This window comes from Mesocricetus auratus, unplaced genomic scaffold (assembly GCF_017639785.1).
Source record: "Mesocricetus auratus isolate SY011 unplaced genomic scaffold, BCM_Maur_2.0 Super-Scaffold_100029, whole genome shotgun sequence".
In the NCBI taxonomy this organism is placed as follows: Eukaryota; Metazoa; Chordata; class Mammalia; order Rodentia; family Cricetidae; genus Mesocricetus; species Mesocricetus auratus.
Window position 1 is genome coordinate 15,115,183 of NW_024429210.1, and position 27,475 is coordinate 15,142,657.

Here is a 27,475-nt window from a genome sequence, read left to right on the forward strand (position 1 = left end):
CATATAACTTCAAGTAATATTTAATGTTTTTAAGTATTTGGCCGCAGTTTACCTGGAGTGAGGCTGAAGTCTAGCAAAATGGGAATTGATTCTGCACGTGTGGTTTGGCTTACATTCCTCAAATGCTTTTATTTTCACTTTCATATTTGTCTATGACTTTTCTTTCATAACTCATATTCCCCCATGCCCTTTTTGTCTAACTAAATACTACTCAGTGTTGTGGAATATTACATTATCTAGGTAAAGATGTGTTATATTTGTTTATGCTGCATTTGTTTAATTATGTAATGATGTGTTATTGTTTCGCCTTGTCTGCCAAGGAACATTATTAGTCTAATAAAAATCTGAACAGTCAATATCTAGGCAGTAGAGGGATAGGTGGTGGTGACAGGCGAAGAGAATAAGTAAGAGAGATAGGACCAAAAAGGAGAGAATGAGGGAGAAAAAGAGAGAGATACCTGGAGCCATCCAGCCAGGCAACCAACAGCAAGCCAGGCAGGGAACAGGATATACAGAATGAAATAAAGGTAAAAAAAAAAGCCCTAATGCAAAACATAGATGAAGAGAAACAAATAGGGCTCCTTTAAGAGGCTCTGCTGTCCAGCAGAGCACATAAACAGCCTGCACGCTAAGTAGAAATATCAACCTAAATAAAAATGCCTTCCATAGTTTAGGTATGGCACTGATACCCTCTGCATAGAGTCCAGTTCTAAGACTGGACTCCGAATGTTTCAACTAGTTTTCTCAGGAGTTGACCATTATCTCAATTTTCTCAGAGCTATGGCACTGAATTGTAGCACCTGGTTAAATGCTTAAATGGACTTACGGCTCAACTCTCAGGGATCTGAGGAGGAAGAGTAGCCAACCATCAGAGCAGAAACAGAGGGCCTAAATTACACTTAGCAATTTAGGGCTTGGCTCACATAGTCAGAAAAGGCTAAAGATACACAGTAAAGACATGTCCAGATTGGAAAAGAACAAAAACAAACTCTAAAGAGTTTAAAGTGTGCTTAAAAATGTACATATGATTAAGAAAGAAAAGAAAATGGGTATAGACAGTCACAGAAAAAAGTACACATATAAATATATAAATAATAAAGTCTTTAAAGAGAGAGTAAAGCAATACAAAAAGAAGAAGCCATGTAAAGATGAGAAATACACAGGGAGTCTGGAACCTGTATGATGTTGCATTCACTTTGAATTGTTTTGAATAATGATGAATGAATAACAGCTACTGAGGGACATGGGATTGTAAAAGGGACTGCTGAATTAAGCCAGCCTAGATACTTTAGGCATGTCTTAATGTTAAAATGGAATTTAGAAAATTTATTGCATTGGAGAAGAGGTTATGGTTTCATTTTCACCAAAACAAAACAAAACAAAAAACAGAGGGATATATATATATCCCTCTGCATAGAGTCCAGTTCTAAGACTGGACTCCGAATGTTTCAACTAGTTTTCTCAGGAGTTGACCATTATCTCAATTTTCTCATGTTCCCTCAAAGATACAATCACCCTCAAACAATAATAAGCAGTCTAGAGAACACAACACCCATATTCACAAGAGACAGGGTGTGTCGTTTTGGTCATTCAGTAGGTTATGGGTGTTTGTCATCATTTAGGAAGGATATAAGAATAAAGGATAAAGAAAACTATTAATCTCAAATACCTTATATGGGTATGGATTTTGATATATTGACATAAATTAAAGTTTTTGTTAAACTCTTTGTATGTCTCTACTCTTGTTTGGGGTCTTGTTTGTCTTTCTTATAGAGCTTATTTTAAAATGTAATATATAATTAAGAACTGCAGGTTAGAGCCAGGTGTTGGTGGCTCATGCCTTTAATCCCAGCACTTGGGAGGCAGAGGCAGATGGATCTCTGTGAGTTCAAGACCAGCCTAGTCTACTGAGCGAATTCCAGGACAGGCTGAAAAACAATACAGAGAAACCCTGTCTCAAAAACAAGCAAACAAAAAATAACAAAGAAATGCAGGTTAGTAATTAGTCAGATATAACAATCAAATTAGTAGTCATGTTTGGTATGTTTTCAAGGTTAAATAGATATATAGATGGTCTTCAAATGCTTCAGAGACCTACAGAATATAGCACTTAAGATGTTTAACAATCTAAGTCTGCTCCTGGGAGCACCAATCTACTTCATAAAAGGATGATGGGCATTGAGGAAACTCCATGTGGAGTTTGAGTTCATTGTGGCAAAGCAAGCCATTTGGGCAAGAAACCATCCTTGCCTTAACAACTTATACTATGCTGTACAGACTAGATAAGCATGACACAAAGGAAAAAGACTACTGTCAAACCTCTCTAAGACAGAGAAAGAGAGTTCTTCAAAATTCCTGCTTCATAGAAAAGTCTGTCAGATATTCTAGGTCTTTAGGTTGAAGATGGATGCCCCAACTTTTCAGAGGAACTTTGGGTGACTGTCCAGGTAGCCAGGTGTCTGCCATTTCTATAGATTTGGCAGTTTCTTGCTCTGTACTTCATGTTTTCTCATGTAATATTAAATTCTTCTAGTGTCTTTGATGGAGTTTAAGACTAGACAGTGATAGTTTTCCTTAGTTATGATAGAAGGTAAATTAGGTACAAAATTTGGGCTCACCAAGATAGGAAAAGTAATGGAATATTTTCTCTGAATTTGAAAAATGCAAAGGAACTGGATATTGTAAATGTAATTCTCACTTTATAACTGTTCTTTTGTAATTAGTATTACTATGTTAAAGTTAAAACCTTCCTTTTTATTTAGATGAGAAACTAGGGAAATGCAGTGGAATAGTACTTTAAGTAGGTAAAGATGTGTTACATTGGTTTATGTTGCATTTAATATGTGAAGATGTGATGGTGTTTCACATTGTGTGTTTAAGTCGCCTTATTGTTATAGTAAAAACTCAGTGGCCAATAGCTAGGCAGTCGAGGAATAGGTGGGACTGGTAGACAGAAAGAATAAATAAGGGAGAGGGAAGAAAGAGAGGAGACACCTGAAACCAGCCAGCCAGCCAGTCACAGAGTAGGACATATAAAATAAAGGTAAAAAGTTCCAAGGCAATATGTAGATGAAGAGAAACAGGTTTAAGGAAGTAAGTTATAAGCACAAGTAAGACAAACATAAAATAAAATTGGTCAAGGCATTCATAACTAATAATAAGTCTCCATGTTCTTTTTGGGGGCTAGCAGTCTGAGAAAACTGGCTATTTTGTAAGGCTAAGCTAAAGTGACACGTTTCTTCTACAATTTTAACTCATTCTCATGCCCAGGTCAGCTCTTATGACACCAGTTCACACTCTGTTGCAAACATAACACACGTGTCAGATGGAGTTTGTTCTTTCTTTCTTAAATGAATGATCAGCCAACCACCCAATCAGTCAGTCCATGGTGGAGACATCAATGGACAACTTTTCTTTGTGTATTTAAGTGTGAATTCCCACAACCCCAGAAGTTGTATTTCTCTTTCTGTCCCCAATGCCTGAAAACTGTTTGAATGTGCAATATTTTAGTAGCTTTTTGTTGAATTAATGTTTGAAGATTTTTCTAGGGCTATATCTATCGAGAAAGATTATATTCCTTGTGGACAATGTGCATTTCTGTGCTGTGCTATCTGGTTCTCTATAAAATAGCTAGAACTGCCTTCCCACTAAAAAAAAAGCTATTAGGAGTCACATAGATCCACTTTCCTGTCAGTACTTATGGACACATGTTTGCTTATGTTTGGTTAATTAAAATTAATCACCCTAGTTTTCCCTTCCCTTCAAGGACATTGCTTCACATTAACTTCACTGAAGCTTGTTTGACTTCAGTGGGAGTTTTCACCAGCATAGGGACAGTGAGGAATTGGGACAAATATCTTTAAGGCTGTCATTTGTCACCACGAACAAAAGAAATAAAGATCCTTAGGCATGAGGCATGGCAGCACACTTCATGTGCCTCTCTCTCTTAATTCTATCCTTGCTGACAACCCATGACTGCCACATAAAAGAGAGCATCAGAATTATAATTGAATGGTTCTGAAATATCAGAGACAGAACCTCTGAAAAGGAGGTTCACAAACTTATTCGTTGGCACGGTTAGTGATTTGAGTGCCTTCAGTTGTCCAGAACAGATGACGGCATTTCCACAGCAGATGTATTCCCTTTGAGCCACCATGGGGTAGGAAAGCATGGGAGCTTGGCTTCCTCCCACTGGCACACAAATCCTTGATGATTCTCAGCCACTCAGAAACTCCTGAGAAGCTGGAAAGGCAGCTGAAGTATTACAGCATTATAGTATTCTTGTTGTAAAGTGCAAGCATTTTATTAATAGTATAATTATTGCAGGCAAAGAACAAGATGTTAAAAATATCTTGGAAAAAAGGTGTCAACCTGAACAGAAATTGGGCAAAATTAAAGTAAGTTCTAAGAAATAGGTCAAGTTAGGCTCCTTGTGTCTAAAAGTCATCAAATTGATATTTTTCCACAGGACTAGCAGGGCAATCATCTAAAATGACTGACCTAGAACAGAACTACCACCATAGCCATGCTATATACTAATTCTTTACAGGATTATTTACCATAATATCTCTGGATGGATGGATAGATAGACAGACTGACAGACAGATAGATAGACAGATAGATAATACATATAGATAGATATACCAGTGGGGAGGGAGGGAAAGAGAAATTCCCCAGTATCACAGCTGAAGGATGTAAATATACTTAGTGTATCAACAAGGAAATTGTTCATTCATGCCTTGATATTTGTATTGTGTAGTTAAAGCTTTAAAGTTTTAATTGTAATAAAAATAACCTGTTGTTTAAACATTATTCATCCTCTATTTGTCTGGCCAGTTAGTTCCTTTTTATCCAACAAGGAATCTGTTCTTTTCTGAAATTTGTCATGGAAATGGCTCTTGTTTGAATACATGATCTCTGCTAGCACCTTCTATTAAAGGGTGTGTTGCTCAGAACCCTAAGAGAAAGAAGGCTGATCTTAGGTGGAGAACATAAGGCTGAGGTTCTAGTCTGCGTGGGCAATGTGGATATGCTTTGGATAAGAGGAACAAGGGGTTGCACAGATGGAATATGCATTCTAGTTAAACCTGAAACACATTCCCTGTGCTCCACAACACACCAAACTGATTCCTAATCTCTATCCTATACCAGAAGATCTTGCCTTGGTCTGGTAGAGTAGTAGATAACTGATCTGATTTTTTTCCTAGGCACTACATAGCAAAACAAGTGATTAGAGCATCAGTCAGCATGATTGATGCTAAATCTTGAAGCTGAATTTAGATGGCAGGCTGAGCCACTCATTCAGCCAATGAAAGAAACATTTCTATTGTCAGAGGTTTCCTGCTGTGTCTCTCAGATCCAGAGACAGGCATTCCAGAGAGTACATTCCTCAATGGTTTAGCTGCTTCTACTTGATTGTTTCTCCCTGTTTTGTAGTTCAGAGAATCGTTTCTCATCTGTTGCCCCAAATACTCCTGGAAATGTAGTAGACCGCTGTGAGTACATTCTCATATGATTCACCTTTACAAATAATCATCTGGAATCAAACATATTTTCTCACAGTATTTTCCCAAAAGTAGATACAACATGTTGCTAATGGTATAGTTAGACATTCTAATTTCCTGGGCTCCAGAAGGCTTTCCAACTGCAGGAGATCATGGCAGTCTGCACATTCTAGGGCCACACAGTCCAGCCTGTTGAGAGGTATGGTTGATAAAGATACTTTTCCTGCAGGTCAATGCACTTTAGGGCATGGTATCTGAATGGTGCTGCTATACTGGTCTTGAAATATTTTCAGTTCAGATGTAGGAGTTTAAGACTCTAGACTCCCTACAACCCATGGCCAGTCTTAGATTTGAAACACATGTGCTGTCAATGCTTATTTATGTTCTGTCCAAACAGTAATACCCTCAAACTCTAGTGCCCAAAGATTATAGGGCTGAGAGTATTGATCACACTTGCTTACTATCATTTATTATTGACATCTCAACACATCACTCTATCCTTTGACATAAGCTCTGTGCCATGTGTCAAGCAGTTCACTACGTGGCCGCAAATATATCCTCTGGGACTTCCATGGCCAATGCTTCCAACATCAATTAGTTCTTCCCATTAGTGCCCTCTATTGCCTCATTTTGATGTGGTCATAGCATCCTAGCAAAGTTTTGGTCAAAACAAACAAACAAACAATAACAAAACCCACCACAACTTCAGTGCAAACAGAATTAGTCCTTTGTTTTCTCCTCCATTTTCTGCTCTTACAACCAATGAAACTGTTGAAGGCAAGGCTGCAAACAACATGAGAAAGAGATCACATCCCAGGGATTATAGCCTCATTACTTCAAGAGAAGGCATGGTTGAAAGATGTATTATTCTAAATGTACATTACAGAATTAAATGAGTTTATTCTTCACATTTTCCTGTGCACACTAGGCAAGAATTACATTTATGGTTATCACCAATGAAACACAAAAACAACCCCTGAGAAGTTCTGTGAGAATTAGCAGGAGTGAACATTCAATAATGGTGCAATGCATGATGAAAGACATAAACAACACAGTAACTACTGTTAAAACGCAGGGTGCTAAGGAACCATAGGCATGGGTTCATTGTTGCTTCACTATATACAAGTTCTGAAGAGTCACTGCATTCAGGTAACAGCAGCATTGCCATGTTATTTCATAGTGAGAATGGTGATTTTAGTCAGAAATCTGAAAACTAAAAGAAGAAAAGGAAAAAAAAATTAGGTAAAAGTTTCTTGTACCTGAACAGATGGCATCTTGGACTGAAAAAAAAAATAACACACATTAGTTGCACAAGAAAAAAAGAAGCTTAAGTTTTCTTTCTCTGTCCATTTTTCTAAATCCTCAATGATTAGCCCCTTGGATTTTGTAATGTAATTTAAATTGCATTAATTATTTAGAAAGAGTTTTTTTGACCTGGAGCCTTACATACCTCACAGGGCAGCACTGCTGGCCATGAGCAGTGCTAAGCGACTTAGATGTAGACTCTATTTTTATTTTCACAAATACAGTCACCCAGTTATATTATTAGATAGAAAGTAAATCCTAGAAAAACTAGGCAGTTTGCTCAGATGTGCACTTCCTAATGGCTAAAAGGAAATACTACATCAAGAGAAGCAGATTCAGATGTGTATATCAGGGTATAGAATGTCACATATACCCATGAGATTCATGTTTTCTTAAGTATAATATTAACCCCATTCTTGTAGAGTTTATAGTTCTTACTAGCAACACTGTAGCTAACAAATTGTATTTGGCACTCGCTGTACATCAGATACCATTGTCAGCATCTAGTATGAATTGTGCATCATCCAATCATTTTAACGATCTTATGAGAAACAATTGTGTTGGGTGTTGTACTTCTACTGCATAGATGTGAAAACCGAGGGTCTGGAATAGATAGGTACATCGACTGACTCATCTAATTGCAGAGCAAAGAAGTATACAAAGCTGTGGACTCTGGAGCCAAAGCAAATCAGAACCAAAATATTCAGGTTTGCTTCCTTGAACCCAAATTTCTAAACGAAAACAGTACTTAGATGTAAGACAGCACACACGAGCTGTATGACTGGAATCGATCTATGATTTTTCTCTCTGGTCTAGTGATTCTTTCAATTTATTTTCACAGATCTTGGCATAATCTGAGGGCTTAGCATTGCCAGTCTCATGGCCCCTCTGATTCTTGAAGACAGTCTTTACTGAAAAGATACATGTTGTCCAAAGGGTGAGCTTTACAGCTAGTGGTGGGTCGTAGGAAGGAGTCACAACTTCAGTCATCTTAGAACTGCAGAAAGAAAACACCCCACAGAGGAAGTCAGTTTAATTCAAGAGTATGAAAATATACATCATGAGAAAGTCATGTGACATGAATGTGCATATACATATCTGTGTACATATGTGTTCATATTATTTAATATTGTGTGTTTTGGTGATACACTTCTACTTCTATTTTGAAATAAACAAATTTGAGAAGTGAAGCTACATATTTGAAAAGAAAGAATATATCACACACCACACTCTTGGCTTGAATGCAAATACAAAACAATGTCAAATATCTACCTAAAAATCAATAACAATAGTCAATTAAGCAAGCAAGTGGAACTATTCAGAAAAATTCAGATAACTGACTAAAAATTTCACTTTTCATTCAGATGCCTGTCACCATTCATCTTATCATTTGTTGTTTTTTCCCTCACTTCTTTCGAGTAACAAGTATCTTGCTCTTTCACACTCTGTGAAGCACACCTACAAAGGCACAGAAGTGACAATGTGATGAGTTAGTGGCTGGAGACTCCTGTTGTCTTTTAATCCATTCTGCCTCTTTTTCCCCTCATCAACTCCTTCCATTTCAAGATCTCACTGATAACTTACAAATGTGCAAAAGCCTCTTTAGCCTAGTCTATGTTTCATCCCAGGTGGCCGAACCCGCATTTTGATTTTCAAATGGGCAGATAGATATGCTGTAATGAGGACACAAAGAAACAGGTTTATAACTCGGTACATTATGGCCTCAGGTTCAAAGGAGGGAAGCAGCCATGCTGTAAGCCTTTGTTTCTAGCTCATGCAGATCAACCGCCGGCCGCATTTTCTAGGAGTTTAACAATGCAGAGTTCGAACAGAGAAAAAAAGGCAAGGAAAGGAGAGAAAACGAATTAAAACGAAGCAAAACTCTTGGGATGGTTTATGCTGCAGGGTATTTTCCCAGAGTTCTGTCCAAGAATAATATAGTAAAAATGCGGACAGAGAACCACCGACCCCTGCCTTCCCCCCAAACATATGCAGCTCTGATCAGTCTGGTATTTCTAGAAAAACAAGGTCCTGAACCCGAGTCCTCAGACACATAACAAAGCGCACTTCACAGCTGTGATGCACAGCGAAGAGCAGCTCCAAGGCCTGAGTGGGTCCCAAGACAATGCCTCCTTTATCACCCAGAGGACAAATATCTAGACAGCAATATTTTCTGCTTGAATGCTTCAAGCAGCTCGAGCAACTCCTGCCTGAAAGGGAAAACTGAGCTGAGAGTGTTTGCTGAGTGATTATTTTAATTTACTACTTGATGTAAATCTAAATGAACTGACACCCAGCTCGAGATGGACAGGAAACAATCACTCGTGTGTGTGTGTGTGTGTGTGTGTGTGTGTGTGTGTGTGTGTGTGTGTGTTGTGTAGGGGAGGGCTGGGGGAAGAGAAGGGGGCTTCAGGAGAGGGGCTGGGGTTACACATCAGCTGGGCTGAAACCAGGTTTGGACAACTTTTGCAGAGGCCCTGTGAGAGATGGGGCGGGCGGGGGGGGGGGAGGGCTGGGGCGAGCTCAGCATTCCGGTCCCTTCTCTCAATTACCATAATAAGTTCGGTAATTTTGTGCTGTTTATTTATCAGGGCCAGGATAACAAAGGGAGCTGCCGAAGTCTGTTCTGGAGACGCCATGACAAAGCACCAGACAGAAGCAGTCACGTGTGGGGAGACGAGCAGACACCACTTCGCGGGCACCTGATTATTCTTCCTCAGTATTTAGAAGCAAAAATTACCCTACGGAAAACAATCACAGATGCAAACCACAAACCAGTGGATGAGGCAAAGGGGGCGGGGTGGAGCCTGAGGGACAAGGAGGGCAACTTGCCAGTCCAGCTTAATTCCTCAACTGCTCTATCTGTTCAAACTCACCAGTAGATATAAAAGATTTTTAAAAACTGTTTTATTAAGTTCTCTCATCTTCCATTTGTAGCTCTAATTTCTAAAGGCTGGAACTTCTTTGGGAAAAGTGAATATTTCTGAGAAATTGCATGGTGAGATCCGCTGTGCCTGCCTAAGATACATGCACCCTGCCCTAGGTGCCAGCAGTGCAGAGAGCATGCCCCCCTTCTCCCCCTCCCCCTCCTTCTCTCCCCCTTTTCTTTTCTATCCCCCTCCTCTTCTCCCCCTTTTCTTTTCCCTCATGAAGCACTGAGCAAAACAGGCAGATGAAAATACAGATTCCTATTTCTAGGTTTGTCTCTCTTCTCTAAAAAAAAGTCTCATTTCAGCCATGTCTGCCTAAATCGCCATCCAAACAGAGGCGATGCTTGCTAATGAGCAACAGTGTTATAAATGGAGGGAGCTGTGTATGTAGATAAATCCCCACGCACGGCTCTGAAAATATGCCCAGCAGAGGAGAAATACAGCAACACTTGTTTTCCACAGTCACGATATGGAACCGAATCACAGCTAGTGTCTTCACTTGTCCTTACCCACCAGTTCAGGCAGTCTCTCTCCCTCCCCTGGGTGGTAGTGCATGCCTTCAATGCCAGCATGAAGTGGGCTGAGACAGGCAGATTACAAGTTCAAGTCTAGTCTGCACTACTTAGCAAAGGCTTGTCTCACCAAAGCTCTGTTCTTAGGTGTTTAGATGTGTACATATTAACGTTAAGCCCAGAAAAACACCGCTATATATTCACACTTGTGTATCAGGAATGTTGTTCACAGCTAGTGCGTAGTTGTTATCCTCTTCACTTGAGACATTTTTTACATGACCCATAATATCCAATAATATGGGAAGCATACAAAAGACATTTACAGATTATAAATCAAAATGACGTATTTTTTGATATGTATGTACATATAATTTTATCATAGGTTAAAGAAGAGAGCAAAATCACTCACTAGTAAGATGGCTATGTTCACCTTTACACAAAGAATTAAACCTTGGCTTACTATTTGATACTGCAAGATAGAAAGCATTTCTGTGCTTTGCAAATTGATATTTGTATTTTATTGGTGTTAATACTGAGAACAACTTTATGTATCAGCATGTAGCTCAAAATGGCAGATGCATATTTAGGGTCATTTCAGAAACTGTTGGAAATTCTGTACTAATCCTAAACCAAAATTTATGTAATGATTTTTATGAAACCCAAGTCATTACTAATAAAGCAGTTTTAACAATCAAGAATTCCAGCACAATACAATACAAAGCTATCATAATTTGATGTTTATATACTGAATTATAATAGAAAGTATTAAAATCTTAACTAAAATTGAGACATTATGTTTCTTTTACTTTTTTAGTGTGTGTGGGGGGGGGGCCTGCATGCTATATGTGTGCATACATGGGATATGTTGTATGTATGCCTATTCATGGATGTGCTGAGGTTAGAGGATAAAGTCACGTGTCCTCTATCAATCACTCTCTGTCATATTTGCTTGACAAAAGGTCTCTCATTGGCTACATAGCTTGACAGCTAGGCTTGAGACAGCAAGTCCCAGTGGATCTTCTGCTTCTACCCCCATTGCTGTGGTTTCAGGTACAGGAAGCCACACCCGCTTGAATTCTCAGGATCCAAACTCACTGAGCCATCCCCACCACTCCCTTCCCCGTTAGGTTTCTCTAGAAAATGACAACACAGCAATACAGTGAAAACATTCCAAATAATAGTACACAGTGCTCTCAAAATTGAACCTGAATGATTTTGGCATCATTCTTGACATTGTGCGGCATGATGGCATGCAAAGTACACATTTGTGTTTTCAGAATCAAGGCTGTCCAAAGTCACAGAATAAAACCAGGAGTGGTGGCACATGACCTTAATCTCAACACTCAGGAGGCAGAGACAGGAGAATCTTTCCAGCCTGGTCTACAGAGCTAGTTCTAGGACAGCCAAAGACACACAGAGAAACCCTGTTTTGAAAAACCAAAATCAATCAATCAAACAAAAACCCATAGAATATAGCTTAACTGCTGCAAGAACTCATTACCTATTTGATTTTAAAACAATTTTTGGTTCTTGTGCACTCAGAAACCTTTTGGGCAAACCCACATTCAGTCCTGTGAAGCTGTGTGGAGTAATGACTCTAGTTCAAGGAACTGGAGTGTGTGTGTGCCTGTGTGTGTGTGTGTGTGTGTGTGTGTGTGTGTGTGTGTAATATATGTTTACATGTATAGGTATATAATATGTAACTACATACATTGAATTTATATCTTCAGATATTCATATAGCCTAGATCTCTATTTTTCCCATTGGATTCCTGGAGATTCCTGTAACGGCCATGCATGGCACCACAATAGCTACCATATGTGATCAGGAGGGAGATCTTGATCGGCAGCCCAAGTGTTCTACTTTTATCTCTCTTTAAAAATATGTTTTGGCTTCTTGAAGCTTTGAGTAAGATCTTATTTTGGGGAGATAGTACTACACTCACTTTAAAAAATATTTTTTCCAAAGGGAATGTCTGGGTGTTTGGGTTCTCACCATTTCTCCAAGTTGTCTTTTAATGATTATTTGAAAATTAATGAGAATAACACAGTCACATGCCAAGATAACTCCAGAAACTCTGCTTCTCAACGCCTCTGGAAAGCACATATCCTATCATAGCCTATATCATGAGACTAGGGCCTTTCCAGAATGACCTACTGTTTCTCCCTGGCCATCTCTATTTGGACATGCAGCTATTTCTGTATACCTATGCTGTGGAATCAGACAGAATCACTTTAAAGCTCCCCTCATATTTGTTTCCATGTCTTCCTAATAATAGATCATTTGTAATGATCATGTTCTTTGAAGAATGGTCTCAACTAGCAGTTCAGAGATGAAGGGGTGTTAAGTTCTGGGGACAGGGTTGTTCAGGGCTGGATCCCAGAATTCAAGTTAGGGAGGAGAGTTCATTGATGTCTCTGAGTTCTTGTCACGTGAATTACAGTTGGATATATAAGTTCTTTCTTCCACCACAAAATAACAAGTTATCAAAATATCAATTATTGGGGCACCCATTTTTCCCAATGAAAACCACAACATGGTGAATATTAACATTTCACTTTAACTATAATACCACATTAACAACCAGAACATTTGACCAATACAAGTTCTTAAAACCTTTCTCTTCAGAAAAGTTGAATGATGATAAAACCTTATAGTATGCTTTGTAGGACACAAATACCCACACATTTATCCTGTTTTTTTCCCCAGTAGATACGTTAAAAAGCTTATCTTTAAACCTGATAGTTTTTAAACACCATTAACTGCTTATGAATAAATTATACTCTTGACTTGTAGTTTTTTTCTGATTCTAAGTTAGAGACACAGGATAGCTGAAGGAAAGAGCAGTTTGACTGAGTAGTAAACAGAATGTATTTGACTGAATAATCCAAATGGAAATTGTCTTCTAGGTTATCATCCTTCCCTTACACAGATTTGGACAAGCCCAAGCAAAGACTTTAATAGGCTTTTAAAGTAACTTTCATAATACAGTAGGCCATACAATGCTGTTTAGATAATTTTATTTCCATAATAAACCCTCATTAAGTATATTTATCTAATGATATGACAGAACTGAAAGGAAAAGGAATAGAAAAAATATGTGCATGCGCTAAACATTAGCTTTCGCGGTAGATTTATAAATAAATTACAGATAATTTATAGAATTATGCCATATTTATAATTGCATGTTTAAAGCAATCTTCTTATGGTAATTGCATTGTATGGCTGACTCTAAGAAGGGAGAAATTACAAATTTATATTTCCCAAGTTTACAGAGATGGGCTGTCTTTTATAGGTAAAATTGTATTGTGTAAGATTCAGAGTGGAAAATGTAGCCTCTATTTCAGCATGACTCAGACCCCATTACTAAATGTTCAGAAGGCTCAGCATAAAAAATTAGGTGTTCAATATCTCTCGAAAAGGCCATTGCTTAAATTCCAAATTAATTTTCAAACAAAGCTGCTACAGAAGAATCAATAAACTTTGCATGACAAACCAGAACCCTGTGAGATCCTTCAAGGTAAATGCTACCTAGGATCCTCTTTGAGAAGAATGGAAATAATATATGTAGGCTCTCCTTTCAGAGGAATGAAAGATTTCAAGTGCACACACTGGTGTGTGCTGGCTCTCACCCACCCACCAACCTAAAGTTATTTCAGCATGAGAATTAAGTGTCTAGCTATAAAATTACCAGAAGGAACAAAATATCCAAATCCACTGCTCCCAAATGCATTGTCTATTGCTGGGGTATTTCTTCTTGACATTTCAGATGTGGGCAATTATGTGACATCTGTAGACTTTGAGGTAGGAAAGAAAACATTGAGGTATCTACTTCTGAGTATTGACTAACGGGACCCTCAACCTATTAGCCGGTTCTTTCACATGGAAGCTGATAGTTAGGTCGTGAATCAAGTACCAATGGTTTTTGGCCACCTGCTCTCCTTCCTGGCACGGCTCTTCCTGTGAGGAAATCATCCAGGAACAGAGTGTCTCTGGCCTCAGGAAGTTCACATTTAGCTGTAGACACATAGAGTAAAGGGTCTTTTAAAAAGTATCTCATAGCAGTTGAGAAATAAACAGGAAAAGAAGTTGCAAATAACACCATCCTAAACACACGTTAGGGAGTTCTCTGAAGAAATATTTGAGCCAAGTTCTGGATGGGGAGAGGGCATCAGTGAGGATACGACCTCCAGCACTTTGATGGCCTGCAGTGATGAGAGAATTTACAAAAGTCTTTATTATGGGATTAAACGGGAAATACCAACTATGAGACAAGGTGCTGTTATGGATCCGGTTGCCGTGTTCTGATGTCCTGACCAGGGGAGATGTGAACAACTGCAAGACTTGCTTCTGCTCTGAACTCCCGGGAGAGAGAGTGGCCTCCCAAGTCCCTAGACAAGAGGCCATGCCCTAAGGCTGGTACTCCAAGTCTGTTGGCGGAATGTACTCCCACAACCATGAAGTCCCTGAGTTAGGTAAGTGGATGGAGCACATTGGGAGAATGATTCAGAAGGGGAGAACCAGTGGCAAGTGAGCTCACAGAAACAGATGCTCTTTGGAACGCCTTCCTGTGTAAATAACAATGGCGTGGCAGTCAGAACATACAAGCCGTTGCCAGTGCAACACACCACCCGCAAAGTTCAGAGGCTGAAAACACTAAAGGCTTCTTTCCTGCTCACAGTAACTCATCCAGTTATTCTGAAGATTATCCAGTGTGGAAAGCAGGCCAATTGGGCAGTGCTTGTCAAAACCATTGCTAGTTATAGGGACAAATGAGGAGAGCTCAGAAGGGCCTCATGTCAGCAAGGCGCTCCTGCCCAGAAGTGGCACCCTTCCACAAGCAACTCATTGACCAGAGGTAGTCACACAACCACTTTCCATAAGATACGGGTGGGGAGAAGGAACAGTTATGGGTCAGAAGCATGAGTACAGGAAGTGGAGAGCTACACTTAAACACAGATACTTTGTAAGTACCATTGTGAACTGTACGCCAAGATACTGAATTTTACAAAAATGAGTGGGGAAGCTACAAAATGTGTCTGTGGGACATTACAATCTGTGTTCAGAGAATATTGTTAGAGCAGAAAAGAGGAAATGGAAGTCCAGTGAATAGGTCACTACAGTGATTTAGGAAGCGTAAGTAAGGCTTGGGCTAGAGCAGTCCTAGGGCAGGTGGTGAGAACCAGCAGGCAGTACTTCAGAGACTCAAATTGTGGCGCTATGTCATCCATCAGGTTCATCACGAAACATCAGGGGGAACAAAGAAGTGGAGTCTTCGGCTAGCCTAGCTAAGTATGCCCAGAAATGCATGCAACTTCTGCCCTCTAATTCAACTACAGTCTCAGACAAACAATACATTTGACAGCCTCTGGGGTGGGCATAAGGAAGCCCACAGCAAGTGTTCAGATATGCACAACACAGAGAACACACTTTAAGGAATCAGAGATATGCCTGTGTTTTTATTTTTTTCAACAACTTAAAACAGCGTGGAAAGAACACGTTCAGTCTCACAATTCTATGAGTTCTTGTAGTGTTCTTGGATGTAACCAGTGACTATGTATCATGCTCAGATATCAGAGAGAAGTCTTTAAGGGAAATGAACCCTAGATGCCAGGATGAACTCGTTTGCGCCCTCACCCCCTCCCTCCCTCGCCCACTTTCCCCTCCTTTCTTCCCTCCCTCCATCCACCCATTCTCCATCCTTCTGATATCCCTTTCTCCCATGCAATTCCTCCCTCATCCTTTTCCTTCCTCCTCTCTAGCTGTGCTCTCCCTCTCATCTCCTCCCTTCCCCTCTCCTCTGTTACTCTTGCTGGAATATAATTGAGCTTCTGAAATATCCCAGGCACAGCATTAGGTTCAGGAAAAGAAGACCCTGTCATTTGTAGTATACACTTTGCAGAGATTCTTGCCCTTCCTAATGTGTGACCCTTTAATATGGTTCCTCATGTTATGGTGACCCCAACCATAAAATTATTTCTTCACTATTTCATCACCATAATTTTGCTACTGTTATGAATAACAATGTAAATATCTGATATGTGACCCCAATTGGGTCATGACCCACAGCTTGAGTGCCACTGCTTTAGAGGGGAGCTTTCTATTTCAAATGCATCCTGCAGGAAGCAGATAGTCTCAGCCTTTGGGCAAGAGTGTTTTCCCTACGGTCAGAGGATGACTGCTGCAAACATCGGTGTCTTAAGACTACAACTTAGAAGAGCTGTTTTATGTGAACCTACTCCTCGGGGTTAGACACAACCCAAAGCTCACCACTGTCTCACCTCAGCTTCCCACCTCCTGCGTTTTAAAGTGCAGTGCAAATTCCATCTCTTCCTGGAACTCCTCAAGTATTTCAGGGAAGAGTTTTGTCATTGCTACCAACCTACTTCCCTTGGACTCATGCTTACTATTATTTTTACGTTAAAACATGGAGTATTCACATAGACTTTCAGTTTTAAGCCTTTCACTTAAGATATTACATGAGTTGATTTGGGCTCAGTACCCCAAAATTGTTGCTACTTGCTTGTACACAGACTGTTATTACCTCAGGTTTGAGTTTACACGGTGGCCAGAGATCCAGCAAGAAAAACTAACAAAGCAAAACAAGTCAACTCTGAGAAGAGAGCAGGCTTTGCAGGGGCCTGGACCACTTCAGGAAAGCCCAGAGAGAACGCATACATTAAACACAGAAGTCCTACCAGGCTTATTATTCTGTTTCCTACTATATAGCTTGGTAACAAATATACTATGTGAGCTGTAAACGTTTTCTAAAGTGTGCACCATTCTCCATTGCAAGATACCCCTGTGTACACACCAAATATTTATTTTCTATGACCGAATCCCTCATGCCTACCAGAGAAGTTACTGTAGTTTATTCTTTGTATTTATTTCTCCTGTGTCCATGGACCCTTCCTAATTTACCCATCTGAAGCCATTAACAAATCGCAGATTTTGACAATCACCCTCAGTAATTGAGCAGTCTGCAATCCTCTGAGCCCTGATGCTAATCTGTTGAATGGGTGACTCTTTCCTTTGTCCTCCACCTAGGAGACTCTGTCACACCACAAGTGCTGAGCTTCGTGGCTTAGGGGGCTCTTAGCTGATGAGATCTGGTGAGACGTTGTGTTGAATAAGGGCAAAAGCCAGAAGCACCTGGGCATCCCATGAGCCTGCCAGGTCGGTGCTCTGAGCTGTAAACTGGACGCCGCCCACATTTTTTCATGGTCACTGAGCTTGGCATGATCATCCCAAGGAGAAAAGGAGAGAAACAAGAGAACATGAGATTGCCTCTATTTTTCCTGATTGCTGCTCTGCCCTTCCATTCCAAGTATCATGAGCACCTTTTATCTGTATGTTTGGAGCATGCTGCTACTTAAAAAAAATAACAGTATTTCTAGAAACAGAAGGGTGGTCAAGATGAGCTGCAGCAGCTCTTTGGAGCCTGAAGATGCTAGCGTTTAAGGTTTCATTTGGAACGTGGTACGTTATAATTGACAGACCTGACGTCTTGGTTTTGTCGGCTGCATGTCAGGATTCCTGCCCTATATTTCCATATCAGCATGCACTTCCAGTGTGTCCTTGAACTAATTTAAAAATCTCTCTGGGTTTCAGGTTCCCCATCTCTGCTGAAGGCCCCTCGTCATTTGCCACGCACTTGCAAGACGCTCCTGAGCATGCGGTATGCGGTCCTGCAGCCTTGAGAGATTTCGTATCTCTTTATGTGTGACTCTGATGTCTATTTGCTTATCCTTTAGAGACAGCAACTCATATTGTACATCTCATCCCCCAAAAAGCATGTGGATTGCATCAATTTGTTTTTTTAAAGGAAAAAGAAGACAATTGATGATTCTTAGAGCCAAACCCAGTTTCTCCCCATAATCTTTTCAGTTTTTCGCCCTTCTGGGCTTTACTTCTTATTAGAAAAACAGCATAAAATGTCTTAAGACTTTTGTAAGCCTGTTTTTAAGGCTCACAGTTGCACACATCCTCTCTAATTCTGTGTTTTAATTAATACCTGGAGAAGGACGGTGTTATAAGAGAATGATGGCCAGACCCCTGTGTTTCCAGTTGATTTGTGGCATAAAAATATCTTACATGATAACTGGGATTTTAAATGCAGAGTTTCATTTCCCATACTTCAGGGAGACAAAGGCAAGAGCTCATTCTATTGGAAGAACGTAGAAGCAGATTGACAAGATCAGTGAAAAGTGGCAGGTTGTTTTAAATAGTAATGATGTCAAAGGACATCAGATTCCTTCTTGACCCAGGGCTTAAGAGAGGGCAGCTGGCATGTGTAATCCTTTTCCAGTTCATTTTTACCTCCATGGTCAAAGAGCCCCACCAGAATGAAACTTGTAAAGAATTTGCTTTCTTCCTTGGGCTCCAGCATAGAGGAATTAGCTCCCTGGGTGAATCAAGGTGAAAAGAAGCTACTTTGGGGAAATAAGCAATGTTCACAGGCAAGAGAAAGTTTGAAGCAAACATATGGTTGAAATGCTCAAGTCGATTTCAGATCAAGCTGAGAGAGTTGAGATCGTGGGTTCAGGGATCCAGTTCAGTGCACATTCCTACTGTGCCCAACTACTAATTGCATCCTATGTTTGTCAATCAAATATTTGCAATTAACAAAAATATTCCCTTAAGAGACATAGAACAGAGCTGGCAAAGGGGCCTGGCACTCTGCTAAGCAGAGCGAGCTGCACACAGAAAATAAACTAAAATATGGTATTAAAAATATTCTGCAGCTGATAGCACTGCTAGACACTCCCAGCCAAAACATTAACAAGCAGAGTAGGTGGCATGGGGGCTTTTCAAAGGGATTTTGTTCAAAGAACAGAAACTTTGATCTCTGTGTCTCTGACTCCTCCTCCACCTCTGATTTCTCAATCTACAAGTACATATAGTGGTTTAATTTAACTCTGTGCATAATTTGCCTAAGGATAAAAGTTGATCTAGATTTTTTTCACTCCAATTTTCCAAATGCTCTACTTTCCCCATCCCCCATCCCACACAGATTGAAAGGGGGGAGGCTTAAGGGGAAGGTGACTGGAATATTAAGGACTATCAAATATTCAGAGGAAACTCTAATTCGTAAATTGATAGAAATGCCAGTAATTTGTTGAGAATTGAAGACCTTCTGCATTCACAAGTGAAGCTTGGCAGCTGTGCACTGTTGTTTTGTAAATCAATATTACATCTGAAGGTGGTGTTTGAATGCTTGTGTGTCATTGGGGTTTGTCTCCAACATAGTTCTGTGGTAAGAAATGTTAAAACAAAACAAACACAATTCCTTCCCTGTCCTTTAGGATAAATTCCAAACACAATTCCACAACAGGGGTATAACATTCAAATCAAGACAGACCTCGTGTAATTAATAAAACTGGAACACAAGAATGCTATTCAATGGAAGCTGCCTCACAATATTCCAAAAGAAAGGACTGTCTGGCTGTCAGATTAACAAAAGTCAAGAGGAGGTAAGACAATGCTCACCACTGCAAAAAGAGCACTGTGCACTGTGCATAATGAACAGAATATGTATGCCTGTTTAGGAAATTAAGAGGAATCCAAGGTGACTTGGGGTCACACAGGAAGTCAAAACAGCCACTAACTGGAAAAGTGAGCATTAAAAATTTGTCATTTGGTTTAAATAAACTCATCTCAATTATTATCAGATACGGCATAGGTTTAAATCAAAATTAATTGCTTGAGTGAGGTTTTCAGTTTTGTCTGGTCTTTCTCAGGCTTGGAGCTGCAGTGATTTTAGGCTGTGATTCTGGTTGCTGGAGAAGAGAGTTCAGGATTGACTGACTTTTGACTGTTGATAATTCTCCCTGTGTAGACTGCACCACTGTGAGCAGCCACCAAGAATGGGAAATGTGATCAGCTAAAGACATTCTCTCATTATCTTTTATTATTTTTTAAATTTGTGGGGTTATGCATATGTGTAGTCATGTACATACATGTATGTGCTTGTATGTGTGTGTGTGTGTGTGGGTATGTGTGTTTACATGCATATGTGGAGGACAGAAGCAAATATAAGTTGTCATCTTTGATCATTCTCTACTATATTTTTAGAGTCAGGGTCTCTCACTGAGCCTTTCATCTTATTGTTAAGTTGGCTGACCAGCAAACATCAGGGACCCTTCTGTCTTCACTCTACCTCCCTGCCAGAGTTGGAATTACAGCAGTGTGTAATTCTGTCAAGTTTTTAAATGATGCTCGAATGGAAACTCAGGTCCTCAAGGGCACCAAGCATTTCACCTACTGCTAATTCTCACTAGTCTTTACATTGTCTTATTTTCACAAATAATGTCAAATGATATTGTCATTCTGGCTCCATTAACCACATAATTATCACCTTTATAGTTTCTAATAAAATAGCTCACATTAGAGGTTCTAAAAATGCTAGCCTAAGCCCATGATATTGCTAAATAGTATTTTTGCATGATTCAATAGCTTCCAAAGATTTTTAAAATATTATATCATTCATTAATAAAACTTTTGAACACATTCTTCAGTATATTTATATATTCACATTATTAAATCATATATATTATAAGCCATTAGCAAAACAGAAGGTTTAACAGGCCAGAATGCAAGATAATTAGAAAGCAATGCTACCTTCCCAAATTCCATCTTCTTTAGGCTCATGAATCACTCTTTACAATTAGAGGCAGATGAACTTGGCAGGGGCCTGAGTGGTCTGGGGCTTTGCTGACCAGAAACCAAACAGGCAGCAGAAGGCCATAACAATAGCAGCAGCACAGATCTGAGGAGAAAGTAGGAAAATTGATGCATTTGTGTTTGCAAAGCTGTGTCCCGAACACTTGTGGTTCATTCCTATTCCATCAGCACAGAGGTACAGAGCCCACTACTAACCAGATACAACTGAAGAAGTCTCTTGAACAATTCTTTTTGATTAAGCTCAAGTAGCACCTAATAATGGTGGAGATTGATTTTTTATACCCTATGAAGAATTGCACATCTTTGGTACGGGGGAGAGGAAGGAAAATACAGATCATCTTCGTGTGTGTGTGTGTGTGTTTGTGTGTGTGTAAAATTACAAGGGAATCTTGCTTTATTAAAATATATTTGGTCTACTAGGGGATGCTTGTTATATTGTCTTCTTGCTAGTTGACTGTTAGACTCAAGTTTAATTGACCAGACAGTGTTACTCAGTCTTTATTTTTTTCTCTCTCAACTACTTATCCATAAAATATAGACAACTTGTAGAGTCCTTGTGAGCATTAGTAATATTTTTACAAAGTGATTCATACACTATATTGTAATATTTGTTCAATAAATCATGCCCATTATTATTGAAGAGCCAAAAAAGGCAATGAACCCCAGGCTAAAAGCCATCCTGTTGCCAATTGGACTCAACAGCAATTAGAACAAATGTGAGAACATTTTCCTTTTATAACATGGCATCATTTTCTGATATCATATTTAGTCCTCACAACAGTTTTGAGAGAGTAAAAGTATGGTTTTTCCTATGTTACATATGATGAAAGACTGAGAAACCATGGTCAATCAGAGGTAGAGCTTAAAATCAAAATCAGAACTCCTGATTTCTACACCAGAAACAGATGTTTGCTGCATATTACTATTAGCAAACTTAATCAAATAGACTATACGTGTGTATGTGTGTGTTTAAAGAGATGTTTCTTCACTTACATCTTTTTAACCTGTCTACCCTATCTCCTCTTCCACCCCTCACTCCCTCTCTTTTCTCCCTCTCCTTCCCCCTTCCTTCCTCTCTCCCTCACTTTTTCTCTCCCTCCTCCAGTAAATGACTTGGTAACAAAGAAACATCACAGCAGGATGAACTGAAGGTATCTGCACATCTTTTATCCATTAAAGCTTTGCTTTGACTGTTATTTTGAAGCATAGTAAATAGTAAATATCTATAATTCTGCTGAATGTGTTTTTACTTTTTTCTTCCACAAAGTCAAATTAAAATATTATCAATAGAACCTGTAAGAAAAAGACAGGGGAGGAAAGGAAAGCAAGAAGGAGGGAGGAAAACAGGAAGGAGGAAAAGAAAGACAGGGAAGAGGGAAAGTTCCTGCCCTTGACCCTCATTGGCTCCTCTCCTAATGCCCTGTGAACTTGGTGGTGACTAAACTCTCCTGGCTGTTTCAAGACAGACACACTCTGAGGCATTCTCTCCATTTTGATGTCTTTACTATGTTGAATGGTGTTCCTCTAGAATTTATGCTTCCTTGAAACTCAGGTAGTCACCTCTTCAGAAATGGGTCCTTTGAGATTGTAATTAGCTACAACAAGCTTTTCCTGCATTAAGGCTAGCCTTGAGTCTAAGTGGCTGGGTCCTTAGCCAGAGTCATACACTAGGAAGTGGTGGGGGCAGGAAGTGACAGACCAGGAGTGTTAGAGATTAACTCCATCCTGGAGGAGCCCAGCATGTGTTCTACAGCTGATGATGGGGGGGGGGGATGACTGTGGCTACAGGAGCCCTCCCCATGCCCTCCCTGAGCTGCATGTCATTCTGAATCCTCTGTTTGCTCCTTATTAGTGGCTGTTCCTTGCCTAACCAAGCCACAGGGCTCAGTTTTCACCGAGAAGGCTGCTATAGTAATATGGAGAAGCCATGCATATAGGAAAAGCTAAACCACAGTCAATCACACCCTGGAGATTTGGGATGTATGAAAGCAACAGAACACCTCCAGAAACTCATCCTCCGTCTTTCAAAACTATAATCCTAATATCTATAATACAATACCAATAAATGTCCTGCCCATGTCAAAAGCTTTTTTTTTTTGTTTTTTTTTTTTTTGTTTTTTTTACTATTTTTTTGAAATGACAAAGATTGAACTCTGGGCTTTGTGCTTGCTAGGAAAATACTGAGCTATATACATGTTTGCTTGTGAATAAATAAATGAAGGGAGGAAAGAAAAACAGCCTCACTCTGAAGTGTGCTAGGTCATCCTGTGTGTTTTTGAAGGAAAAAATTATTTACTTGAGTCTATAAACACAGGAAAGAAAAAACATGCTTTATTACCTAACATATTTTCTTTTCTCACTCACTAACTTCCCACTCTAAATAAACACATGATTCCTGGGCACTATTCATACTAGAGTGGTATGGACATATTCCAAGCAAAACAGAGCAGGAATAGTTGAGGGGAAACACAAATTGAATTGTGCTGAATCCAGCTTGCAGCCTCAGTCTGATGCTGCGTAGTTAGTCATGACCCATCAGACAGTTATATGGGACCTGAACAGTTACTATTTACTATGATCAGTGCTGTGATCATTTTCATAATAAACTTGTTTCATTTCTCTCACACAGTTTTCTCTGGTTTACCATCTGAGAATAACAAATACTAAACAGAACAAGTATTTTTTGCTGAGTTCAAGCTCAGTCGTTCAGCTTACATTTTCATGGTTCTATCTCAGTGTCTATAGCTTCCCACATAGAATCTATATTTCTTTGCTACAGTAGTTATAGCATGTGTCTGGCTGTAGCTTAATCCTATAATTTTAGCAGTACAGAATGAAGGTGGGAATCGACACCATCCATAAATTTGGCTGGAAATGTGTCTTTCAGTATGTTGCGTCTTTAAAAACAAAGGCAGTATTTTAAGCCAGGTATAAAGCAAGACACCGGAAAAGTTTCTCACCCCTCTGTGTTTATAACAGTTATGATGATTTGGAAGCAAGCCACAAGGTGTGTTCTACTTGGAGGTACATGCAACAAAGCTAAGAATAGAAATAGGAAACTTAGATCTTTAAAAGCAAGTAGCATTGTGTTGTGTCTTTCCCAAGAATGAGGTCATTTTGGCCACACTAATCCTAAAAATGAAACAGAAACCCCTCCTCCCTGCCAAGTTGTATTTAAAGTTCTGATTCTTGCAAAGTAGCATATGATAAATCTCCATTCCCTTCCTCACCCTGGGCCTCCAGGACTAACTATGGGCTATATTGCAGCCCACTGAGCTACTTTGGAGGCAAATGATGCATTTTTAAATAACACATTAATATTAAAAAGATTTCAATGAGCAGATCAAGGGCAAAACCATTTATTCCTTCATGGAAATTTAAGTCTCACATAAAATTCATTCCACTTCCCCCTATGTGTCAGATGGTTCTGGCCCCTTAAAACACAGGTGCAGCCGTAGGAAAAGAGAGCTACACGTGTGATGATATTAAACAATGGCAGAGCTTCAAAGCACAGACACATGTCTTGCAGTGTGTGTGCACTGTATGGGATAATCTGCACAGAAAATGTGCTCTTTGCGTCATTAGTATAGGCCTTTTCTTCAGAGGCCATTTCATCATTACACATAAGTATCCTGCTGTGCACTTTCAATGTGCCCTTTCTCCAAGGGAAGCAAGAAGGAAGATGTGTGCATTTCCTTCACCCTTCATCCTCGATTTCCTTCATCTTCTCAAAATTATGTTCTCTTCCACCAAGTCTCACAAACAGAATGGCTGTAACCCTGGTCTTTGGCATGTTGGGTAAAAATCCCCCAGAATCTGCAAACTGGCCTCAGGGCCCTAGAGTGAGATGCAACTGACCTGTCAAGAGTCAAGAGAGTACTGACTTCCTGCCAGCAGGTAGCATATCTCATCTCTCCATCTGTTGATGGAATAATTGTGCATGAGGAAGAAAGTTAGAGGCAAAAGTCTCTGACCATTTTAAAGTGCTCCAGTGTTGATTCTGAGCTATGCACATACTGCTTTTACCAGGCAACCCTTCTTCAGAAACCAAGGAAGGAAGGCAGGAAAGAGGTCATGTGAGACAAGCCATCAGACAGAGGAAAAGCTGTCAGGAGCCTGGGCTGTGCAGCACATTCCAACCCAAAGCCTGGTATAAAGTACTTATGAGGGATCACCACCTGAGAGACAGAGCTGGGAGATGCAGGGTGGTACAGAAAACTGCCTACCCCCAAGTACTAGGGCACAAGAAGAAAGTTCTACAGAAAAATTCTCTTACTTTTGACCAAAATATCCAGTTCTTAACACTCTCATGTCAGTCATTAGATGGGAACTTCCTGGAATGGGCCCGGGCATCAAACATTGTGATGGTACCAGTTGTAGAAAGCCTAGAGAAGCTGGAAGCAACTTGCCCTGGGCCTGACACTCCTATTATTGGTCACCAAGTCCTTCCTTGAAGAATTATCTGTGAGTTTCTTCTATATGTACATCATGGGCTTCTGTCAAGCAAGTGTATTCACTTGAAGACAGCACCAAAGGTAGCCACGGTGTTAGGTAACAATGGATTTGAGGAGTTCTCTGCACTCCAAAAAGTATGAGCTATAAGACTTTAGGCAAAATATGTCACAAACTTTCCTTATGTTCCTCTAAATAAAACAGCAAGGGAGAGTTTAGGTAGAAGTGGGGAAAAGAGGTGTCACACATTTCAACCCAAATCTAATTAATATTAGAAATTTTAATATTGTTCCCCAAATTTACAGAGTAATTTAAATGTCTTAGAGCTAGGTTTAAACTTCTCCCTCTCTCAAAATTAAAACCAATGTTCTTTCAGCCTTGAATTCTTCAACACTGAGAAATCAGGTTCCCTTTGACATCTTTGGAGAGGAGCCTTGATGTACATAGTTCATGGACTATTAAAACCTTCGTAAAGGAACCTGCGAATTGTATATAGTTTACCCAATATTCCAGATGCATTCAAATAATTTGAACAAATTGAAGAAATATCATTTCAAATTTTTCTCTGGGAGTAATACACTTGGATAGAATTGACTTTGAAGTTATTTTCTGATAAATAGCCAGAATTCCTGTTGCTCAACTGTAAGGTGATAAGATTTATGGAATGACATATCTCATATTGATATTTTTAGGAACTTTCACTGTACCAAATGCAAGCATCAATGTTTTCTTCATCCATTGTCAATCTAAATGTCACCATAAATGCTAGACACAATATTGCAGGTTTAGGGAGAACACAGGACAATCTGGTAAGTGTGGGCAGGTGAAAGTAACTAAAAATCCTCCCAAATAAATCCAGTCTCTGAGTTAGTGGCACATCCTTTATGTACCAGGGATTTTAATCGTCACAGTAACTCTGTAAAGTCAGTGTTTTTATGGGTATTCTCAATACCACTGCCTCAGCTCAGGAGTCTCTCCCTCCCCATCACACACATTCATCCTATCTGGTCAAGAGTGGCTGTCATACTCTGCATTTATATTCACAGTAGACTATGTAGGATTGCTTCTTCTTCTTGCTTCTTAAAAGCTATGTAATTGACTTGTGTTACTATCCCAGTTACTGACACTAGGAAAACTGCTCCATTTTTAATACAGAGCAATTCCAGATAGCTCTCAAAAGTGTTTTGGAATTGTGCTATATGACAAAAAGAAGTGGTGCTTCCATCCAAATACCTGGATCTTTGTGTTGTAATAAATGAAGGATGAAGAGGACTCAGAACAACTGGCCCATCATAAAACAGACTGAGCATTTACCCATCTTATGTGTATCTTGTTTTATAGGTGCTAAAATTGAGATACTCACTTGTTCAAAGGCTCTCAGTTAATTAGTAGAGATTTTTAGATTTAGTTCAGGCATTGATCCTACAGCCAAGCAATATTCAACATGTACTCATTTTAAAGGCCTCAGAGTCCCATTTAGAAGATCCACAAGCAACAAAATTGCAGTTTGGGGGTTTTTGTAATGTTTTGTTTAGTTTTGCTTTTTCCCTTTTTCTCTAATGAGTGTATATTATTCTGTAATTTTCCAGAAGTTACACTTGTGAAGAGTTATGACAATGACATCATGCTGATGACTAATGCAATAAACACTCATGTTCTAAAATTTTCTGATGGAATAAATATGTGCGTTTCCAAAGATTAATTCAGCCTTCTTTCATTATTTCTGCCATGTTCAGAATATTTATTTTTGTTTGCACTAGCAACGCCCTTTACCCTTATTACTATCTAGTAATCTTACAATTCAAAAATTATTTTCCTGGGTATGTTAATCCTTCTAGGCAAGAATAAGACCATTACCACAATTTTTGATCCAAATTTGAAGCAAGCTACATTAAATGCTAGCCATAATGATGGACACTGGCCAGGCTCATAGCTAGGACTCAGAGTATGGTGGTGACCTACATTAGTTAGAGGCTTATAAAGGCAAAACTTATAAGGCTATTTCTACCTTCCTATAATGAGGGCAAGCATACCTCCAGTTGTACTTCCTGTCTTTATATGTCCAGCCTACATGTGACCAAGCACATCT